We start from the raw sequence: 7,039 nt of genomic DNA, 5'->3' as shown, positions 1-7,039 counted from the left end.
ATATAGCTCTAACCCAAAAAGCAACGGAAACGGATCCATGAGAGGAGTTTCACCACACCAGTGGTCAATCCAAAATAAAACACTATTTCCATCATTTACCTCCCAACGAATCAAATTACACAAATCCACTCCAAGTTTAGCTAGCTCACTTTCCATCTTAACTATGTATTTCCACAAACCCGGTAGTGATACCTTGGCTGGAATTGTTGACCACGACCGCTCCTAGTGGTGGAAATCCCACACAATATTCCGCACGTGTTGCTTTTCTCACTTTTAAACCTCCACCACCACTTCGCAAGCAAGGCAGGTTCCTTTCACGCAACGATCTAAAGCCAAGGTCCCCTTTGTTCGTCGGTGCAATTACTCTATTCCATGCAACCCAATTGACCTTGGCCTCCTCCTCCAACCCTCCCCAAAAAAATACCCGCTGAATTCTATCAAGCTTCTCCAATACACCAACTAGAGCCTTATAAGGAGAAATAATATGTAGGTAAAGCGTTTAGAACCACCTTTATCACCGTTGTCCAACCACCTATTGATCAATTTTTTTTCTTCCAAAGCGAAAAATGCTTCCTGAACACCTCCACAACCGGGTCCCATGAGCCCACTAGGTTCATGTTGCCACCAACTTGTAAGCCAAGATATTTAAATGGTAGCGAATTAGTTTTTCATCCCAAAAGATTTGCCATTTAAATACTTCTTCGTTGCATTAAAACAATTAAATACATTATTTTATTTTGTAAGACTTGATTTCACTTTTTGAAAATCAAACCTGCTTTCATCCACACTTCCAAGTTCCAATAAACCCCAAAGTAATAGAAACTAGTTGGATAAAAAGACTAAACGGTTAACGAGTGACAGTGGAATTATGTGTGCTAAGCAAAGGTCCAACCATTGTGTGCTTTTTCAGGGGGAAAAGAAAAAAGTGAATGTTGATCAGTTATTCATGTAAGTAATAAAAAACATGAATAAAAACAAACCTTTGTATCTGTTATAGCATGGAGAGTAGTAATCGCAGCAGGGTATGATATAATCGACATGTTTGTCATCTTGATCGAGTTCCCTTATAGGATGTATAGTTAAGGATGGTGTTAGGGTTCTTGAGAGAAACCCGGTTTTAGGATAGAGGAGGCACAAAAAATTGTTATGTGTGTGTGTGATTATGTTATGATGTTAATATTTATCTCTCTTTATATACACCCAAGGAGAAACCATTTATTAGCTAGTAAGGGTAATATGGCTCATCAACAATTACCAAACTAATATATAATAAGGTATAATTAATATTTTGATCTATTATAATATAAATGATGATAATGGCCATATATAAATATATATAATTATATATTTAATCTTACAGAGAAACCACCACCACCAAGAAGCAGTGTACCGCTGTGAAGTCACCGGAACTCAAACATCTTCTATGGCTCTATTGAACCTTTTTTAACCTTGGTCACTCTATTGTATTGGTAGCTTGGTTATGTGGCTTCATCATCTTCATCATTTTCTAAGAGTCGGTCCTTTGCCCATTGAGGACCTACCCGAAACCGACAGGTACCCGAAATGAATATGTAGGTCCGGTTTTCGGTTCTAGTTTCATACAATTTCGGTTTCCGGGTCAGGTCGGGTTAAGCCTGGGTTGGTCCAGTTTCTTGCATTTGTGCAGCCCTAAGTAATCTTGTACATTAACTTTGGATTTGAATGATTTAGATTAACAGGAATAGTACATACTGTTGACTTTCTTTTACTACATGCAAAGCATATGCTGATTCCCTCCATCATTTTAAAATGTTCATAACTCTTTCATACGACATTTAAAAAAAATTATCATTATGACGAACGGTTTTTATCTTTAATACGAATATCATATTGCTATATAATTTTATTCTTTTTTAATAGTAGGATTTTATACATTGTGTTATATATTATGGTCATTGTGTTTTTTCCTTTATTGTGTTTTACAAATTGTGTTTCTATGATCATTGTGTTTTTTTCTTTATTGTGTTTTACTATATTATGCTTTAACATAGTTTTTTTTTTGTGTTTTAGTAATAGTGATTGTTTTTACCATTGTGTTATTTTATAACGTGTTGTCATAGTTTATTATCCTTTTGTGTTTTTTCATTCATGGTGTTTTTAACAAAGTAACCTAGCACCATCACAACCACAATCCCTTGCCGAAAAATGTGTTATCATCAAAAAATCTTGACACATCCACCAGTAGCTCGCCATAATCTTCATGTCATCATCAGAGATTGATACATGCAACTAGAAACCACTGCCACTCGCCATAATCTTCGTGTCTTCTGTTGCCACTAACGATGTTCATCTTCGTATAAATGATTTGCGGCAGAAACCACCACCAGTCACCGGACGAGTTCGCTGAAAGCAGCAACACATTTTTTCCGGCAAGTTACAAGTCACGATTTTCCGGCTAATTGACGAATCTGGATGGTGTGCGTCAAAGATTAGGTGTTTTATTCGAAGTTACTCTATGTTTAGGTGTTGAGTCGAAGTTTAATTGAGGCATTAGATGGTTCAAATCTGAAAGCGTGGTGACTAAAGAAGACGCTGGTGCAAACAGGTTGCTCACCGGTGATGTGCAGGTCTTCGTCGACGATAAGACGTGATGGTTGTGGTGGGCGGTGGAATTTTTGAGATTTTTTAGATGTCGGAGGTGAGTGAAGACGATGAATGCAAGTGGGTTTTTTGTTTTTAGGTGATAGACTAAATTACCATTTTATAGTGAAACTTCTTTTTTGAACTCAACCCTTGTCATCAGTTCGACTTAACTAAATCTTTCTTCTTCTTCTTCTTTTTTTTCTCTTTTTTGCTTTACTCTTTATTTAACCGGATTGTCCCAATTTTAACAATTCAAGAAAATAAAGTTCTTGGATGTTAATATTTACCTCATATGACTGTGTTTCAACATGCAACATTTTTTTTTATTCTTTTTCTTTTTTTAATATCACTACTAGAAAATAAGGTTAATGCAACAATTTTAATACAACCTTTTTCAATTGTGTTGCGTTAGACTTTAATGCACCTCGTTTAATATAAAGGTTGCATTAAACTATCTAGCGCAATTTTTCCATAAAAGGTAGCAAATATTTATTGAAGTTGCAACCCTTTTCATAAAAGGTTACAAATTTTTATTGATATTGCAACATTTTTATAAAAAAGTTGTGAGATTTACTAAAAGTAATTTTGTTAAAAAGGTTGCATTATTAATTTTTTTTATGCAAATTGCAAAAACTATTTTTTTAAAGTTGTGTGATGCCAATATTAACCTAAACCACCATCAATCACCCAAATGAATGTGCTTGATTGAGTTATTGTATTTGTATCTGTTGTTTAATCTGAATTGTATGGTTTTTTCCCATTTATAAAATTTGAAATGTATTTATAGTTTACATGTATCATATTTTACATGTCTTTATATATTTTACATGTACCACCACCCACCACCATTCACCAACCGCCAATATCGCACCAACCATCGCTCCAGGCCGCCCACTATCATCGCACCCCTACCACCCACCGCCATCATTACCGTTTTTGTTTTATTTCGTCTTATCATGCCTACCATATCAATGGTAACCCAACATCTCAATTGAATGATAAATTACCTTATCCATTTTATTCTCTTATCCATTCCACTACGTTACACCAAACAGGCCTATATATTACCACAAAACTAATATACAACACAAATGGAAATTATTATTATAAATAATATAATATAAACTTTAATAAGTATTTCATTATCCACTAACTTAGTTATAATTTCTCTAACCATGCGTATATTTTTTTAGTTTGAACGGTTATAGTAAAAAATTTTATGAATTTAGCGGTTCTTAATTTTAAGATATTAGCAGGAACTTATGATTATAAGCTTTGGTTTTCCCCCTCAAGTACCCTCAAACCACAATGTCGACCTAATTTCCAGTGACCGAATTAGGGAATGCCAAACTAGAGGAGCGTTTCGTCAGAAGGGTTTAGTCTCCGCTGATCGAAAGGAGTAGCAACTTCAACCCATTTTCAATCCTAGGTTAGTAAAACGAAAATAAATATGCTAAACTGATCAATGTGTTTATGTGCAACGATGGAACGAATTGGTTTCTGTTTTTTTTTTCCTCTTTTCAGTTTGAATTGAATCTTTGTTTTAGTTTTGTTTGGTAATACCATCAGTATAATATTGATTTGCAACTAAATGGACAAGGCATATTGTTTAATTTTAGCCTTAAGTATGGTGATGCTTGTTTTTCCGAAGAAGATCTTCGAAGGCTCTTTTGTCTACGCCGCACAGACTACGCGCGGATATTGCCATCTGTATATTGTTTGTTTTCTCGAAGAAGTTTCATTAAAAAACATCTGCGCAAGCTCTTCTTGGTGCAGCTTGGCCCATCCACTTATGAGATCTTCTAAAGTCTTTAGAGGGTTAAAATACCACCACCACCAACCGTTCGCCACCAGCACCGTCCACCCGCACCCACCGTTCGCCCCCACCACTCACCCACCGTCCGCCACCACCACCACCCACCATTCGCCGCCGCCACCGTCTACCACCACCTACCATCCACAACCACCACCCACCATTACCACTATCACCATCCATTACCACCACGACCACCCACTACCACAATTCGTACACCACCACCAATTTATTTTAGCAATCTACAAATGTTAAACAAACAAACAGTTTTCTTATTGCAGACTATATAGGTTTGGTCCACCTATTCTTCTATAGATGTCTGCAGATATGGTCATCAGACTGTAGACAATTATACCTTTAAAAAATCAAATAACACCTAAGTGTGTGTTATGATTTGTGTGTTAAGAAAAAAACCCACTTCTTTATATAGCTAGACTTATCCAAGTACCATTACTCAACAAGACAAACTACATATTCGGTTTTTCCAACTATTAATGATATTACCGTCCCATCAAAATGTCAAGTTTTTTTTTTCTTTCAGATGAAGGATTCTATAAAGGGTGCCAAACAGGATCAAATATCTACTCACATTTATTCAGCAGCTGCTCGGTAGCTCTGATATTTGTTTGATCATAAATTCATAAACGAAAACAAAATCCAAACCAAAATCAAATGTCAACACAACACAAGTTCATCATAAGCCTAAGCGTTCTAAGGGGGTTAGCTAACAACCATACTCAAGAACAAACCAACCCAAAATGAAATGTCAACACAATACAAGTTCATCATAAGCCTAGGCGGTCTAAGGGGTTTAGCTAACAACCATACTCAAGAACAAACCAAATAAATAAGGTTCAAAAACTGAATACATAAAGAAAACAATAAAATTAAACCGAATAATAATAACGTTTGGATTAGTAGATGTTGAACCCAAACACTCTTTGCTCGAATCAACGGCTTCACTCCTCTTTCTCTCCTTGCGGTGTCCTTGAGACTAATAAAACCCTTCTACCCCAATCTTCTTTTTTTTTTCGAACTTCTAATTTCCGTAGTCCCCTTTTCCATTTAAAGCCTTGACCAGCGAATTCTTTTTCTTGTTTCTTTTTTCCCCTATATGGCCAACCGACATCATATGGTCAACCGACATCATATGGTCATCGGTCCGGTCCAACTTCACAAGCACTAAACAGGCCCACATAAACACATATGTGTCGGCCATAATTTGTTTTGATTCTACAATTCCCTGTTTAATATTGAGAGCAATATAGGTGTTCCGTTCATCCGAACTAGTGGACGGCTCGGGCTACCTTTAGCCCATAAAGGCCGCGTACGAAGTACCCAGCGTTACTTGGTTGGTCGTTAAAAAAAATATCAAGAGCAATGAATTAAAGTCTTAAATTTCTTTTGTTTTTTCTTTCAATTCATGCGTTAACAATACAACACATAAGACGAAATAATAATTATTTTTCTTTTCGTTTTTCTTTAAAAGTATATTATCTTTTATTTATTTTCTCTTGATCTTTTAAATCAAAAGTAAATATAAATACGGAGCAAGTATAATTTAATAAAAACTAACTCAAATGTGTAGGATATAGTTATAATATTTATATATAATTTAACCAGATTCACACGATTTCAAAACAAACCATAAACACCCCTAAAAAGCAATGCATACGAAATTTGTCTATTATGAATATTTTTTCTTGTAGTTTTATGTTCTAAAATTTCTAAAACACAAAAAATATGCATCAATCCTGTTTAAAACCAAACCAACCCGAATCACTAATAATGGTTTGGTTTCAAATATTTGGTCAAAAACAATCGAAATGAGTATCTATTTTCTCGTCACGTACACAACATAATTATATTTACATGTAAGGGATTGGAAAGATAATAAAGTGAACAACGAACTAAAACTAAGAAGATCATCATGAAACATTATAAATCTGTTTTGCATTTTAATTCTATTTTAAAATTTTGATTTGGCTGTGACTTATATATTACACACAGTGCAAATGAAATAAGAAGATTTGGATACCATGCAAACCTAGTGGACGGAGCTGTGTAAGAATTAAAACCAATAAAGAATGAAATGGTGCAAATAAATCTACCAACAAAGTAATATTACCAGATTTATACATGTAGTTAGCCAAGAAACGGGCCAGGAATTTATGTAAACCAATTTCATGGGAAATCTAACTCATAGAACCTGGTTGAAAATTAAAACAGAGATGGATAACTAAACCCATTGTTAGCCAATTTTAACGCTCTGCTTGCAGTGCACGCATATAATATATATATATGTGTGAACCATCATATGGGCAAAAGTGAAATTGCATTAATTTTGATGTTATTTTACCAATTGATGTGCTAAAACAGTCAATTAAATATTAACTAAATTAAAAAAGTAATAAAAACTAGACCTAAGACTCAATTACACAAAACACCGGCAAGTGAACCGATCAATTGTACTAAAGCTAAGTAAGTCCGGAATATCGAACCCAAAGGACTCTATGAATTACGTTAGTTAACTAATTAGACTCGACTTACGACACGACTATTTATTATTAAAGTTTTAAGGGGTTTTTTAAACTAATATTAAAT

This window comes from Bidens hawaiensis, unplaced genomic scaffold, assembly GCF_021521415.1.
Source record: "Bidens hawaiensis isolate Kalapana, Puna unplaced genomic scaffold, B.hawaiensis_p1.1 tig00032752_1, whole genome shotgun sequence".
Classification (NCBI taxonomy): domain Eukaryota; kingdom Viridiplantae; phylum Streptophyta; class Magnoliopsida; order Asterales; family Asteraceae; genus Bidens; species Bidens hawaiensis.
This window is presented reverse-complemented; position numbering follows the sequence as displayed.